This window comes from Bison bison, unplaced genomic scaffold, assembly GCF_000754665.1.
Source record: "Bison bison bison isolate TAMUID 2011002044 unplaced genomic scaffold, Bison_UMD1.0 scf7180017864061, whole genome shotgun sequence".
NCBI lineage: Eukaryota > Metazoa > Chordata > Mammalia > Artiodactyla > Bovidae > Bison > Bison bison.
This window is the reverse complement of record NW_011494633.1, coordinates 4,965,795-4,981,294: the sequence shown is the minus strand read 5'-3', so window position 1 is coordinate 4,981,294 and position 15,500 is coordinate 4,965,795. Positions and strand designations below refer to the sequence as shown.

Genomic DNA, 15,500 nt, shown 5'->3' with positions numbered 1-15,500 from the left:
TCCCTTGAAGAAGGAAATAGCAACCCACTCCAGTATTCTTGCCTGGGAAATCCCATGGACAGAGCAGCCTGGTAGGCTACAGTCCAGGGGATCACAGAGTCAGACACAACTGAGCACACACATATACACACACACAAAATGTAGCCCTGTGAAATTTTGTTATTGTTTAGCTGCTAGATCAGATCAGATCAGTTGCTCAGTCGTGTCCGACTCTTTGCAACCCCATGAATCGCAGCACGCCAGGCCTCCCTGTCCATCACCAACTCCCAGAGTTCACTCAGACTCACGTCCATCAAGTCAGTGATGCCATCCAGCCATCTCATCCTCTGTCGTCCCCTTCTCCTCCTGCCCCCAATCCCTCCCAGCATCAGAGTCTTTTCCAATGAGTCAACTCTTTGCGTGAGGTGGCCAAAGTACTGGAGTTTCAGCTTTAGCTGCTAAGCCCTGTATAAAATTAGATTATATTTTATGGGTGATAGATTGTCTGAAGATGAATGCTGCCTACATTATCAGTGATTTTCTAGTGGAAAAAATTTTAATTTAGGATTTACAGATTTCTTAACTTTCATGTATAAAAGTCTGATATCTAAAATAATGACATTTTATTAAAACTGGTAACTAACTTCAATTATATAACTATATTAAAACATAGGACTCTGATAATAGCAGTAAAAGAAAGTAAAAGTGAAGTCGCTCAGTCGTGTCCAACTCTCTGCAACCCCATGGACTGTAGCCTACCAGGCTCCTCTGTCCATGAATTTTCCAGGCAAGAGTACTTTAGTGGGTTTCCATTTCCTTCTCCAGGGGATCTTCCCAACCCAGGGATTGAACCCAGGTCTCCCACATTGCAGGCAGACACTTTACCATCTGAGCCATCAGGGAAGCGGTAATAACAGTAGATGTCTAGAAAGAAAGGTCTGTATGTCCTCTCAAACAGTTAAAAAAGATATCTGATTCCATGCTGGGATAAATCTATGACTGAGATATGTCTTTTAGAATATGATGATTTTCATTTTCTCATGCTGTGGAATTTTTTTTCTGGGTCACCATTCTTTAGTTTCTGAGGTAGGAGGATAAAATAAACTTGGCAATGGCACCCCACTCCAGTACTCATGCCTAGAAAATCCCATGGACGGAGGGGCCCGGTGGGCTGCAGTCCATGGGGTGGCTGGGAGTCGGACACGACTGAGCGACTTCACTTTGTTTTTTCACTTTCATGCATTGGAGAGGGAAATGGCAACCCACTCCAGTGTTCTTGCCTGGAGAATCCCAGGGACGGGGGAGCCTGGTGGGCTGCCGTCTATGGGGTCACACAGGGTCGGACACGACTGAAGCGACTTAGCAGCAGCAGTCCTTAATCAAAGAACTAGATTGATTTTAACAGATAAATTTGGTTGACTGTGGTTTTAAGTTGTCTTTTAGTTTAATTTCTAGATTGTCAATCTTTCTTGATTATACAATGCATGGACTAAAATTAAAAACTAAATTTTAAAATGAGCCATTTTATATATTTCATAATTCAGTACAAAAAATGTCTATATGGCATTTCATGCAAAGAACTGTTCTAAGTCCTTTCAGGGATAAAAAAATGAATAGTCCATCACTCTTTACTCTGGGGTTTAATATTTAATTAGGGAAATAAAACAGTATAATGCAGAATTGTAATAAGAAGCAGGATTTAAATATGGACAAAATGTTTAGAGGCTTAAATAAAGAATTGAGAAAGTAGCATTGACATATATACAATACCATGTGTAAAATAGATACCTAGTGGGAAGCTGCTATATAACACAGGGAGCCCCGCCTGGCACTCTGTAATGACTGGGATGGAGTGGGGGTGGGAGGGAGGCTCAACAGGGAGGGGATATATATGTAGTTATGACTGATTGGTAGTGTTGTACAGCAGAACAACACAACATTGTAAAGCAATTTTCCTAAAAAAAGAAAAATATTTAAAGTTTAAAAAAAGAATTAATTAAATACAGCTGAAGAAATTAGGAAAGGCTTGGTAAATCTTTTATCTGAAACACACAAAACCAGGCAGATTGGCAGCAATGTGAATTCATGATCACTGACTCTGCCAAACTAGCAATCTTAGTTCATTTTTTTGATCAGCTGACTCACTTTGAAAAACAGTTTATACTTGCTTCCACCCTCTTCTAATCTTCAACTCACCTACTCCTTTCTTTACTCTTAGTAGTAGAAGATCTTGTTTCATACTTCACAAAAGTGTCAGGCATTCCTTCACTATCCCATTGTCACATCCACAAACTTATTTTTAGTCATATCTATTCTCCATTGTATTAGGAAGTCAATTCTTTCTTATGAATTCTGAATCCAACCCTCTGCTTTTCAGGGATCTCATTTCTTTTACTATGCCTATTCTCTTCTATTCCTTGAGCCTCTCTAGTGGATAACTCCTATCATCATTCAGGCTCCTTGGTGCATGCTTGACAATGGAAGTCAAGTTTCTGTTCTGATGAAGGAGCCTATGGAGACATTATATAAAGCAAGAACAGTGCATACTCCTGGTGTAGATCTGTCTCTCCAGGTCCCTTTGTTTGCCTCAGGGCATACTACTGTGAATGAATCTACTTGGGGCCCATAACGATTCCCAGAAGCTCAGTTTTCATAACCACAGGAATTTTTATTTTTCTTCACTTTCCTTCTCTCACTTGGTTATTCATTTCCAACCATAACCTTCATTTCTGCTTGCTTAACAAGTGTTGTTTCTGGTGGAAAACAATCCCAACAAATTCCCAAGCAATTGTTAAGAACTTAAGTGTAGTTAGTGAGTACAAGCATTCGTTTCTCAACATAGTATGTTAGACCACCTACACTTCAGGCCTCTCTAAAGTGGCCTATTTCCTTCCTTTAAGAAATTATTTATATATTATACAGTTAATATTATATATATAATTTTATTTATTTGTTTTTGGCTGTGCTGGGTCTTCACTGCTGCTTGGGCTTTTTCTAGCTGCGGTGAGCAGGAACTACTCTCTAGTTGCCGTGAGCGTGCTTCTCATTGTGGTGGCTTCCATTGTTGCGGAGCACAGGCTCTAGGGCATGCGGGCTTCAGTAGTTGTGGCACGTGGGCTCAGTAGTTGCGGCTCCTGGGCTCTAGAGCACATGTTCAATATTTGTGTCACATGGGCGTAGTTGCTCTGGGGCATATGGACTCCTCCCGGACCAGGGATGGAACCCTTGTCTCTTGCACTGGCAGGCAGATTCTTTACCACTAAGCCACCAGGAAGCCCTAAGAAGGCAGAGTGTTATTTTTTAACATGTAAATATGGTTGTCACTCCTTAGTTCCTATTGCTGTTGATGTGAAGCCCCAAATCCTACAAGGTCATGCATAATCCAAGCTCTGCTTTGTATTCCAGCCTGATCTTAAACTATTTGCGTGGATCCGTTTCTGTTCCTGGAGGACGGTACATGCCTAGCTTCCTCAGTATCTTTGCACATGTTGTCTCATCCCTGTGGCATAGTTTTACTCTTTACTCTTCCCTTTGCCAAATTCTATTGTTTTTCAGGTGCTAGCTTAAGTGTCTATTCCTCAGAAAAGTCTTTTATTATATCTTAGGCAATGTTAGATCCTATTTTCTTATATAATTTTCCTTTATAGCTTTTATCATAGTTATGGTTAAAAATTGTGAAATTTTTGTTTAAGATCTCTTCTACATTGCAATTTCCATGAAAGCAGGGTCCTGTTTATTGTTTCTTTCCTGAGGCTAGTGCAGTACCTGGCACATAATGGATATATATAGTAAATATTGTTTATTCATTCATTTAGCTGATAGTCAGCATTTGGGGTTCCAGGGATATAGCAGTGAATAAACAGAAAAAGATGAATGAACACACTGAGTCATATTATATTGCTCATAAATGATAGCTGAAGGCCAATATCTTCTCCCTGAAGGAAATAATGTTGGATCATACATTATTAGTACATTTACTTTTAAAATTTGTTGATGTATTCTTAATTATAGAAAAAAGAAACATACCTTCACACTGAGTTACAGCTTAGGAAAAATAGGTCTGGAAAAATTTTTTCTGAAATTCTGAGCAGTATTTATAACATCGTTGTTCCATTGCTAAGTCATGTCTGTTTCTTTGCAACCCCATGGACTGCAGCATGCCATAATTGATGCTAAATTTCATGGGTTGCTGAGTAGTCATCAGATTTTACTTTATTGTTGCATGTTAACAGCTTACTGTGTGTCATTATGAAGCACAAATATTGTACTAGTTTATTTAAAACCTTTTTTTTTTTTTTGCAGGAAAGTGGTTAAGTTTGGTTCCTGAATAAAATAGGAAGGATACTTAGATTGTGTCCAGCTTTGAAATTTTCCTTTTAGATGTAAATAACCTATTTATTTGCCAGCCTAAACAGGATTCATAAAACTTTAGTAGAAAAGAAGATGAGTAGAGGATTGTTTGGGTAACAGTTCTAATACTGGAAGGACAGAACGAGAAGTTTGGAGACCTTTTCTGATAGAATTTAAGAAAGGAATTCAGAGAAGAGGCTGTGAGAGAAGTAAACCTAACCCTATATACATCTCAAAACAAAGGACTCATCCTCACAGATATTCATCCTGGGGAAAAGAAAGGTGAATAAGATTTTCTTACTATGATGTAGTTGCACAGTGATCTCTTAGCAAAATGCCTAATACTGTATTCTTCCTAATACTATACACTTTTTACATAAAACATCTTGTCGTAATTTAGACTTCCTTCAGAAAAATGTGTGTAAAATTCTTACACTATCCTTCCCTCTTCTCCTTTCCTTCCTCTTTCCTTCTTCCTTCCTTCTCTTCTGCATCTTTACTGTTTACCAAAACTCATGCTCAGTTTTTGCTTACTTCATAGAAAATATGAAAACTGGTTTGGTCAGTGATAATAAAATCATTGACTATTGTGTCTAGATAAGACCTGAAGGGTCCTCTAGAGTAAATTCCCACTGTTGGGTAACTACCTTGTGCCATTCATTTTTATATGCTGGGAATATACCTAATAAATAAAAACTGCTCTCATAAAATTTATAGTGAATATATCAGAACACACAGACTATTTCTGAGTAAGATTTGATGAATTTCAATGAATGAATGAGCAAATACAAGATCAGAAAATCTGTTCCTGATCTTCCTTTCTTATGACTCTTTCAAATACTGATTGTCCTTATTTAATTTCCTTCTGTTGTAGGTTACTTCAAATACTCATGTTCATAATATATTGATATTCTAAGAGTTTTTCTCAAAAGAGGTATATTTTGAAAGTATTATTTTCCTTGAACTACTTTGACTTTAGCCAAAAAGTACAACGGACATCTTTGTACTGTAAGAAATTATAGTGTCTAGGAAGGCCAAAGAGAAAGTATTTCAGTTTTCTGCATTTCCTTTCTCTTTCTGTGTGTGTATGTGAATGTACTTACACTCTCCCTGATGTAGTCACATAGGTTGATTATTTTTTGTGTTTTAAGAATGGAAGATAAAGGAAAGGAAAAAAGCATCAGAAATATTTTCTTAAAATGTTAAAACTAGATTATTTATTAACTAAGCACAGTTTCTTTGGAACATTGAAAAAGTAGTTGAGTCTTTTCTAAAAATGTTTTCTTTATCCTTATGTCTTTTTACTCTTTTGAAGCATATGGGCAAGGCAAAAGGAAGAGTGGGCTTAAGTTAGTGGGGTTTTTCAGGAAAATGGTGGTATCAGGTGTCAAGAAAGTCACAATAAGTGGTAGGATTTGTTTTAAAGTGTGTGTGTGTGTGTGTGTGTATGCATGTGTCCATGCATGCAACACACATGTCCTTTATCTTGCAGAATTAGAAAAATGACATCTGTTTTCTTGAAAGGGGAATAAATGATTCCAATGGAGATGGAAGAATGATGGAAACATTATGACAGATTTGATCACAATCAAGTTTATTTCTTTTCCCAATCCAGAAAAACACTAAGCTTAAGAAATAATAAAGGGGAAAAGTCTTCCTCTTTCCTAGTCCAGAAGAAAGTAAGTTGCAGAAACAACAAAACAGGAAAATGTTTGGAATAATGTCATTGTTTTTTTGGCTTAGAGTATACAGTTCCCTGGGTCTAGCATTCTATCTCTGCAGTGGATGATAAATAATAAATGCTCTAGGGGTTTGTATTCCTGGTTCCTTTCTGAATGCTGAGAGAGTTAAAATTTTTTTCCTAATGGTATTACCTGGGTATATGAAACAAAATAATAGTTTTTCACTTTTTTTCTTCCCCGGAATACCTGAGGTGTGTGACACACTTCATGACTAACAGTCATAGCAGCAATAATTTGCATCCAGGTTGTGAATCTTGAGGTGTGTTTGGGGAACTCTAGATGATTTTGTTATACCTGTTATAGAATTATTGAAGTAGGTGGATCATAGTGAAATTCATACACATACCTAAGCTATGTAGTTTGTGGATTTTTTTCATTTTTTATAATTGTGGTAAAATAGATATAAAACTTACCATCTTAACCATTTTTAAGTGTATACTTCAGGAGTATATTCATAATGTTCTGCAGCCATCACCACCATCCATCTCCATAACTCCATCTTGGAAAATCCAAGATGGATTAAAATCATAACTCCCCATTCCTTCCTCCCCCAGCCTCTGGAAACCACCATTGTACTTTATGTTCCTATGATTTTTGACTGCTTCAGGTCTCTCATGTAAGTAGAATCATAGAACATTTGTCTTTTTGTGACTGAATTATTTCACTTATGGAGGACGAAATGGCAACCCACTCCAGTATTCTTGCCTGGAAAATCCCATGGACAGAGGAGCCTGGCAGGCTATAGTCTGTGGGATCGTAAGGAGTTGGACGTGACTGAGAACTCACACACCATTTCTTATAGCCCTCAGGGTTCATCCATGTGGTAGAATATGTCAGAATTTCTTTCTTTATTAAGGCTGAATAATAGTTCATTGAATGTATATGTGATATTTTGTTTTTCATCCAAAAATGGACACTTGGGTGTCCATAGCTATAGCTATATTTCAGCTATTTTGGATAATGTTGCTGCAAGCATAAGTGCGCAAATTCTCTTCAAAACTCAGCTTTATTTTTTGTATATACTCAGAATTGGAATCACTGTATCATATGGTAATTCTGTTTTAAATTTTTTGAGTAACCACCATACTGTTTTCCAGTAGTTGCTATACCACTTTACATCCCATCTACAGGCTGAAACAGCAAGTGTTCCAATTTCTCCACATCCTCACTTGTTATTTTCTGTTTTATTGTTTTTTTTTCTGTTTTGCGTGTGTGTGTGTTTGTTTTTTGTTTGTTTGTTTTGATGATAGCCATCCTAATCAGTGTGAGATAGTCTCTCATTCTATTGTTGATTTGCATTTCCCTAATGATTAGTAGAACTTCCCTGGTAGCTCAGATGGTAGAGAGTCTGTCTACAATGCAGGAAACTCAGGTTTGATTTGTAATGATTAGTAATGTTGAGCACCTTTTCATGTCCTTATTGGCTATTTGTATACTTTTGGAGATGTGTGTATTCAAATCGTTTGTCCTTGTTTGAGTTGGGTTTTTTTGTTTTTGTTGAGTTTTAGGAGTTCTCCATATATTCCAGATATCAATACCAGGATCGGATATATGATTTGTAAATATATCCTTCCACTCTGTGGGCTGTCTTTTCACTCTGTTGATATTGTCTTTTGATGCACAAAATTAAGTAATTTGTACAAGGTCCATTTTGCCTATTTTTACTTTTGTTGCCTGTGCCTTTGTTGTCATAGCCAAATCCTAGGCTATGTAGTTTCATCTTAAAGCAAGTCACACATTAAAATGTAATTTATCCTTTCGAATTTCTCAAGTGTTTGTTCCTCACTAACATTGGGTTGACCAGAAAGTTCCTTTGATTTTAAGTAAAAATAAAAGACATTTTTCATTTTCACCAAGAGTTTTATTGAACAACATAGTCACTGTTTTGTTCCACTACCTTCTGCCATTTTCAGGCAATGTCATAATTCTGGCTTCCCCAAACTTTTTATCTTTTTGAGCAAAGAACTGTTCCAGGTGCCTTTTATATTCTTCCAGGGAACTGCAATTTTTTCCATTAAGAGAATTTTGTAAAGTCCGAAATAAATGGAAATCCAGTGGTGCACTATCTGGTGAATACAGCAGATTAATCAGAACTTCCCAGCTAAGCTGTAACAGCTTTTGCCTGGTCATCAAAGCAATATGTGGGGCTTCCCAGGTGGTGCAATGGTAAAGAATCCACCTGCCAATGTAGGATACACACGTAATAGACATGGGTTCGATCGCTGGGCTGGGAAGATCCCCTGGAATAGGAAATGGCAACCCACTCCAGTATTCTTGCCTTGAAAATTCCATGGAGAGAGGAGCCTGGCAGGCTACAGTCCATGGAGTTGCAAAGAGTCAGACATGACAGACCACATACACACACAAAGAAACATGTAGTCATGCATCATCCTGATGGAAGATTATGCATTTTCTGTTGACCAATTCTGGTGCTTTTCATCAAGTGCTGATTTCAGTTGGTCTAACTGGGAGCAGTACTTGTTAGAATTAATCATTTGGTTTTCAGGAAAGAGCTCATAATAGAGTACGCCCTTCCAGTCTCACCATATGCACAACATCACCTTCATTGGATGAAGACCAGCCTTTGATGTGGCTGAGGTGGTTCATTTTGCTTCCCCCACGGTCTCTTCCATTCCACATTAGTTTATGGTATCCACTTTTCATCACCTGTCACAATTTTTTTTTTTAATGGAACATTTTCTTTACATTTAAGTAGAGAATTGCATGCGGAAACAGTCAACAAGGTTTTTTTCACTTAACTTATGTGGAATCCAAATATCAAAGCAATGAACCTAACCAAGCTGGTGCAAATGATTTTCATTTGGATATTTTGAGTATGTTGGCTGTCTCACATGTGGTATAATTTAATTGTTCTCAGTTCATGTCTTGATTTGATTGCTATCAACTTCAGCTGGTCTACCTGACTGTGGCACATCTCAGCAAGAAATCTCCAGCATAAAACTCTGCTTTTGACGTGTTTTGATCAGTCACAGCACCTTCTCCATACACTGCACAAATCTTTTTTTTGCGTTTCAGTTGTGTTTTTGCCTTTCTTGAAATGATAAAGCATAATATGCTAAAAATGTTGCTTTTTTCCTTCTATCTTCAATATTAAAATGGCTACACAAAAACCCAACAATTTTGATAAGTTTTTAAAAAATGCACACTGATATAACAGCTGTCATAATACAATCTAACAAAATTGTTTTGAATGAAGTTAAAGACAACTAGGAGCTACTCGAGCCATCTTATGGGAAAACCGAACTTTTTGGCCAACCCTAAATTATTGTGTAAGTATTTTTCATAGCCTAGGGATGAGGCAAATAAAGTACACATATTTTATTTTAAAATGTTTTTAAAATATGTTTTAAAATATATTTTTAGAAAAATGTTTGTTGTTCAATGTGTCCGACTCTTTGCAACCCCATGCACTGCAGCACGCCAGGATTCTCTGTCCTTTACTATCTCCCAGAGTTTGCTCAAACTCATGTCCATTGAGTCAGTGATGCCCTCCAACTATCTCATCCTCTGTCATCCCTTCTCCTCCTGCCTTCAATCTTTCCCAGCATCGGGGTCTTTTCTAATGAGTTAGCTCTTTCCATCAGGTGGCCAGCATGAGGGCTTCAGTATGAGCCCTTCCAGTGAATATTCAGGATTGATTCCCTTTAGGATTGACTGGTTTGATCTCCTTCCTGTCCAAGGGACTCTCCAGAGTCTTCTCTAGCACCACAGTTGAAAGACATCAATTCTTCAGCACTCAGCCTTTTTTATTGTCCAGCTCTCACATCCATACATGACTACTGGGAAAACCATAGGTTTGACAATATGCACCTTTGTAGGCAAAGTAATGGCTCTGCTTTTTAATATGCTTCTAGGTTTGTCATAGATTTTCTTCCAAGAAGCAAGGGTCTTTTAAAAATTTCATGGCTGCAGTCACCATCCGCATGATTTTGGAACCCAAGAAAATAGAGTCTATCACTGTTTCCACTGTTTCCCCATATATTTGCCATGAAGTGATGGGACTAGATGCCATGATCTTCATTTTTTGAATTTTGAGTTTTAAGCCAGCATTTTCACTCTCCTCTTTCACTTTCATCAAGAGGATCTTTAATTCCTCTTCACTTTCTGCCATAAGAATGATGTCATCTGCATATCTGAGATTATTGATATTTCTCCTGGCAATCTTGATTCCAACTTGTGCTTCATGCAGCCTGGCATTTCACGTGATATACTCTGCATATAAGTTAAATAAACAGGATGACAATATACAGCCTTGACATACAACCTTTCCCAATTTGGAACCAGTCCGTTCCGTGTCCGGGTCTGACTGTTGCTTCGTGACCTGCATGCATACAGGTTTCTCAGGAGGCAGGTAGTATTCTGGTTATTCCCATCTCTTTAAAAATTTTCCACAGTGTGTTGTGATCTACATAGTCAAAGGCTTTAGCATAGTCTTGGAAGATATTAATCTTTTGATCTTTGGGCCACGTTTGGAAAACATTTATTTAAGTGTTTCAAAGTATTTCTTTGAAAAGTGGAAATAACCATTCAGGACCTGGTGTGATTGCTATTGCCTGCCATAAGATAGTAGGTAAACTTCGTGGCTGTTTGAGAAGGGAGATCCAAATTACTTGGAGGACCAAGACTGCTCAGGACAGCTTCATCTGAGTGAAGTTTCTGCATGTGGCATTTGGGCTCACAGTTTTGTGAGGCTCGAATTTTCATTTTCTTAGAACACTAATAAGTTAGAGGAGTTGGCTTGGTTAACAAAACTTTCCAAAGTCTCATGTACAACTGTAGTACATTTATTAATTTATTAAGTGAGGATAGTCCTTCCAGTGACAGAAATATTTATGTCTGCTTTCACAGTCAGCCTCTGTTTTGTGTCAGGGCCCCTAGAGAATTGAATTTTAGGAGCCAGATAATTGTTTGGAGAGCATGAAGTCAAAGCAAAGGGAAGCAGATTGTAGACAGAGGTATATTGCAGGCTTTGGTGTGGCCAGTTTAACATCCTGCCCCAAGCTGGAGACTGCTGAAGATCCTTACTGTCTGATATCCATACTGTCTTTTTCCTATAGAGTCTAAGCCTCACACGGTTTTTTCTGCCTCTTTGAATTTTCCTTCTTCTGTAATTCATTCTAATCAACTCCACCTATTTTATAGTCTTTGGTCACATAAGTTATTTAATTGATAAGGTTTCAGCTTGCTAAGTTATAATCACATTTTATGATGTCTCTCAGATTATCCAATGTGCAGTTTTAGAAATTCCCCACACTCTTTGATAATATGTAAATATGTGTTTGGTAATATATAAATGAAGTCTCTAGGTTTGCAGTTTTTATTCTATCAATAGCATTTGACATAGTTAATTGCCTCCTCCTTTTAAAAATACTTTTCTTCATTTTAAAGAAACTTTGTTTTTTTTTTTTTGCCTTAGCTGGAGTATCTTTAAGCACTAAATGAAATATGGAGGAAAATATGGCACTATCATTTAGAAGGCAAGGAAAGGGTTTATGTTGTACTTTGTTGGGAGACTTCATAGCACAAGGAAGGTAAGAGGAATATATCAGTGCAGAATTCCTCTTCGGCTAGTCAGAGAATATCTCAGGTCATCATGTGAATCTCATGTGAATCTGCATCCCAATGATATGTCAGTTTGGGATTTAGATGACTGGAACCCAGAGTTTCCAAATAATGATATGTTTTCCAAAGATACAGGGGAAATGTTATAAAACAGCTGTCTCTGTCTTTATGTGTCTCACTCTCTCTAGCAAGATTTCTGTTTTCATTGCAGGGTCGTTTGAAAGTGTGAAAAGTACATTTTGATACTTTCTGGCATCTTAGTTTACTTATCTGAAAGTGTTCTATCGTTTTTCTCCCTTAGGAAGAAAATGATGAGAAACAGCTTTTTCATGCCAAGTATGGTGTAGAGCTAAAGAAATGTAGTCTTGCATTGGTATTATGTTTTAAAGATTTGCTGAGACTCCCTGTTTTCTACAAGTTTCAGAAGTAGAGTTTCTTGAAAACATTAGTTCATAACATTACCTAAGTTTTTTTGTTTGTTTGTTTTTTCGACTATGTCACATGGCATGTGGGATCTTAGTTCCCTGACCAGGGATTGAACCTGTGCCTCCTGCCCTGGAATCACAGAGTCTTAACCACTGGACCGCCAGAGAAATGCCCATAATGTCACCTAAATTTTAAAGAGCAATTCCTTTACTCAGTGCTGACTTTACCCCTTTCGTGGGATGAAAGTTACCTGAAAGTGTTTTATCATCCACATTATTAACCAGCGTTGCAGGGTGATCATCACCAGTTTAGCATATATAGCAGAGGATTTACTTAATCTGAGATTAACTTTTCTGCTTACTCTCTTTGGGATGTGGTCATAATTACAGAAACCATCAATAAAAATTCTTGGAAGGAGGAGAGTTGTGATAGTATACTTATAAAAAACATCTGAAAGCTTATTACATTTATGGAAAAGGCTTTATCTGCTACAATTCCAAATAATTTTGTCATAGAGGTGGAGTGATAATGAGGAAAAAAGTACATACAAAGATCTTGTTTCCAAAAATGGAGAAAAAACTAGGAATAAAACATCACTTAACCATCACCAAGCCAATTGGTCATAAGTATAATCATTCCCATTTGAAGAAGTTCATATTCATACCTAAAGAAAATTATAAGCACATGAGAAATGTTTTATCTTATGTAGATAAATGACTTGAATCCAGGTAAATGTAGCTTTCAAATTAGTTATATGCACAGGATATCAATTATATATGGGTTCCAGAGAAAACTATTTCTATTTTTTCTTTTTTATAATTAAATCTGTGTGCCAGTCATTAAAATTTTTAACTCTTAATTTTTTCAACATGTATTTATATACTGCCTCACTTGCGTGTCTATGAGAAAGTGGTAGGAAGAAGTGCTCTACTGACTTTTGTGTAACAGAATGACCATTAATGATTGGTTATCTTCCAGATTGATTCAAGTTAAATAACAAGGGTTAACATTAACTAACAGAGATTAATTACATGCCAGAAGTCTCTTGAAATAGTCTGTCCTGAGAAAAAGGGAAGTAATTTGATGATATGTAAATCCATGTTCCTTGGGAATAGTTATTTCTCCTTTTCTCAGGATACAGAATAAGAGAAAGACTCTGATAAAATCTCAATACCCAGTATCATTAGCATAGGTCTTGGGGTTTGTATGTGGGTGTCATATACTTTCTTACCCTTTGGAGCTATGCTGATATTGTTTTCCTTTGCCTGAAACACTTTAGTCAGTGCCTTCCTCTTTCCCACCTCACCTACCTAATTTCTGTGTATTGTAAGTGTCTCAGCTTAGACTCATTTTCTCAGGAAATCTTCTGTTTTAGGGTTCTCTAGAGAAAAAGAACCAATAAGATATGGATATATAAAATATATATTCATAATAATTTATCATAAATTAATTTATAATAAACATATATTTAATAATGTGTATTCATACATACATATGCACACACATATAAGTTGTAAGGAATTGGCTCTCATGATTTTGGAGGCTGGGAAACCCGAAATCTGCAGTGTGGGCAGACAGGCTCAAGCCCCAAGAGAGTGGACCATGCAGTTCTACTCCAAAGGCCAGCAGACAAGGGTCATATGAGGTCTAAAGTCACACTGCTGGAGAATTCCCTCTTGCCAGGAGAGCTTGGTCTTTTCATTCTATTCAGGCCTTCAATGTATTGGTGAAGCACACCCACATTAAGGAGGGCAATCTGCTTTACCCAAAGTTGACCAATTTAAATGTTAATCTTATCCACAAATACCTTCTAAGTTGACACATAAAGTTCACCATCATACCTTGCCTCTTTTAACCCTAACCCAAGTTTGGATTTAGAGCCCTGGATGCCTGAATATTGTCAGTGCTGTATAACTTTTTTTGGAGAAAGCTCAGAAATAATTTATTTTATAAAATTAAAAAATTGTACTGTTTATGGCTTGCAGTTATATTAAACATTCAAATGTGATCTGACCAGCACTTGCAAAAAGATTATTCTCTTCTGTAGTCTAGCTGCTATACTTCTGTTCATGTGACCCAGGATTTCATTTATTTTACCCTATTAAAAAAATATACAGAATCCCTTAGAAGAAATGGAGTAGCCCTCATAGTCAACAAAAGAGTCCAAAATGCAGTACTTGGACACAATCTCATAAATGACAGAATGTTCTTCGTTCATTTCCAGAGCAAACCATTCAGCATCACAGTAATCCAAGTCCATGCCCCAACCACTAGTGCCAAAAAAGCTGAAGGTGAATGGTTCTATAAAGACCTACAAGACCTTCTAGAACTAACACCAAAAAAAGATGTCCTTTTCATCATAGGGGACTAGAACGCAAAAATAGAGAGTCAAGAGATAATCTGTAGTAACAGGCAAGTTTGGCCTTGGAGTACAAAATGAAGCAGGACAAAGGCTAACAAAGTTTTGCCAAGAGAACACACTAGTCATAGCAAACATCCTCTTCCAACAACACAAGAGAAGACTCTACACATGGACATCACCAGATGGTCAACACCAAAATCAGATTTATTATATTCTTTGCAACCAAAGATGGAGAAGCTCTATACAGTCAGCAAAAACAAAACCTGGAGCTGACTGTGGCTCAGATCATGAACTCCTTATTGCAAAATTCAGGCTTAAAGAAAGTAGGGAAAACTACTAGGCCATTCAGTTATGATCTAAATCAAATTCTTTAATATTATGCACTGGAAGTGACAAGCAGATTCAAGGGATTAGCTCTGGTAAAGTCCCTGAAGAACTGTGGATGAAGGTTCATAATATTGTACAGGAGGCAGTGATCAAAACCATCCCCAAGAAAAAGAAATGCAAGAATGCAAAGTGGTTGTCTGAGGAGGCCTCACAAATAGCTGAGAAAAGAAGAGAAGCAGAAGGCAAAGGAGAAGGGGAAATACATACTCAACTGAATGCAGAGTTTCAGAGAATAGCAAGAAGAGATAAGAAAACTTTAAGTGTATGCCCAACAGTGAAGAGACATGTGTACCCCAGTGTTCATCGCAGTACTGTTTATAATAGCCAGGACATGGAAGCAACCTAGATGTCCATCAGCAGATGAATGGATAAGAAAGCTGTGGTACATATACACAATGGAGTATTACTCAGCCATTAAAAAGAATACATTTGAATCAGTTCTAATGAGGTGGATGAAACTGGAGCCTATTATACAGAGTGAAGTAAGCCAGAAAGAAAAACACCAATACAGTATACTGATGCATATATATGGAATTTAGAAAGATGGTAACAATAACCCTTTATATGAGACAGCAAAAGAGACTCTGATGTATAGAACAGTCTTTTGGACTCTGTGGGAGAGGGAGAGGGTGGGATGATTTGGGAGAATGGCATTGAAACATGTATAATAT

General features: G+C 37.2%; 1 protein-coding gene across 1 annotated transcript in view; it reads left to right on the top strand.

The window, feature by feature from the left end:
- The window catches only part of TC2N (tandem C2 domains, nuclear), a 51,978-nt gene extending 47,389 nt beyond the window's left edge, over positions 1 to 4,589 (top strand). Inside the window, exon 14 of the transcript XR_824972.1 lies at positions 4,282 to 4,589. The gene's annotated coding sequence lies outside the window, so the exon portion shown is untranslated. The remainder of the gene's footprint in view (positions 1 to 4,281) is intronic.
- Positions 4,590 to 15,500: the final 10,911 nt, after the last annotated feature.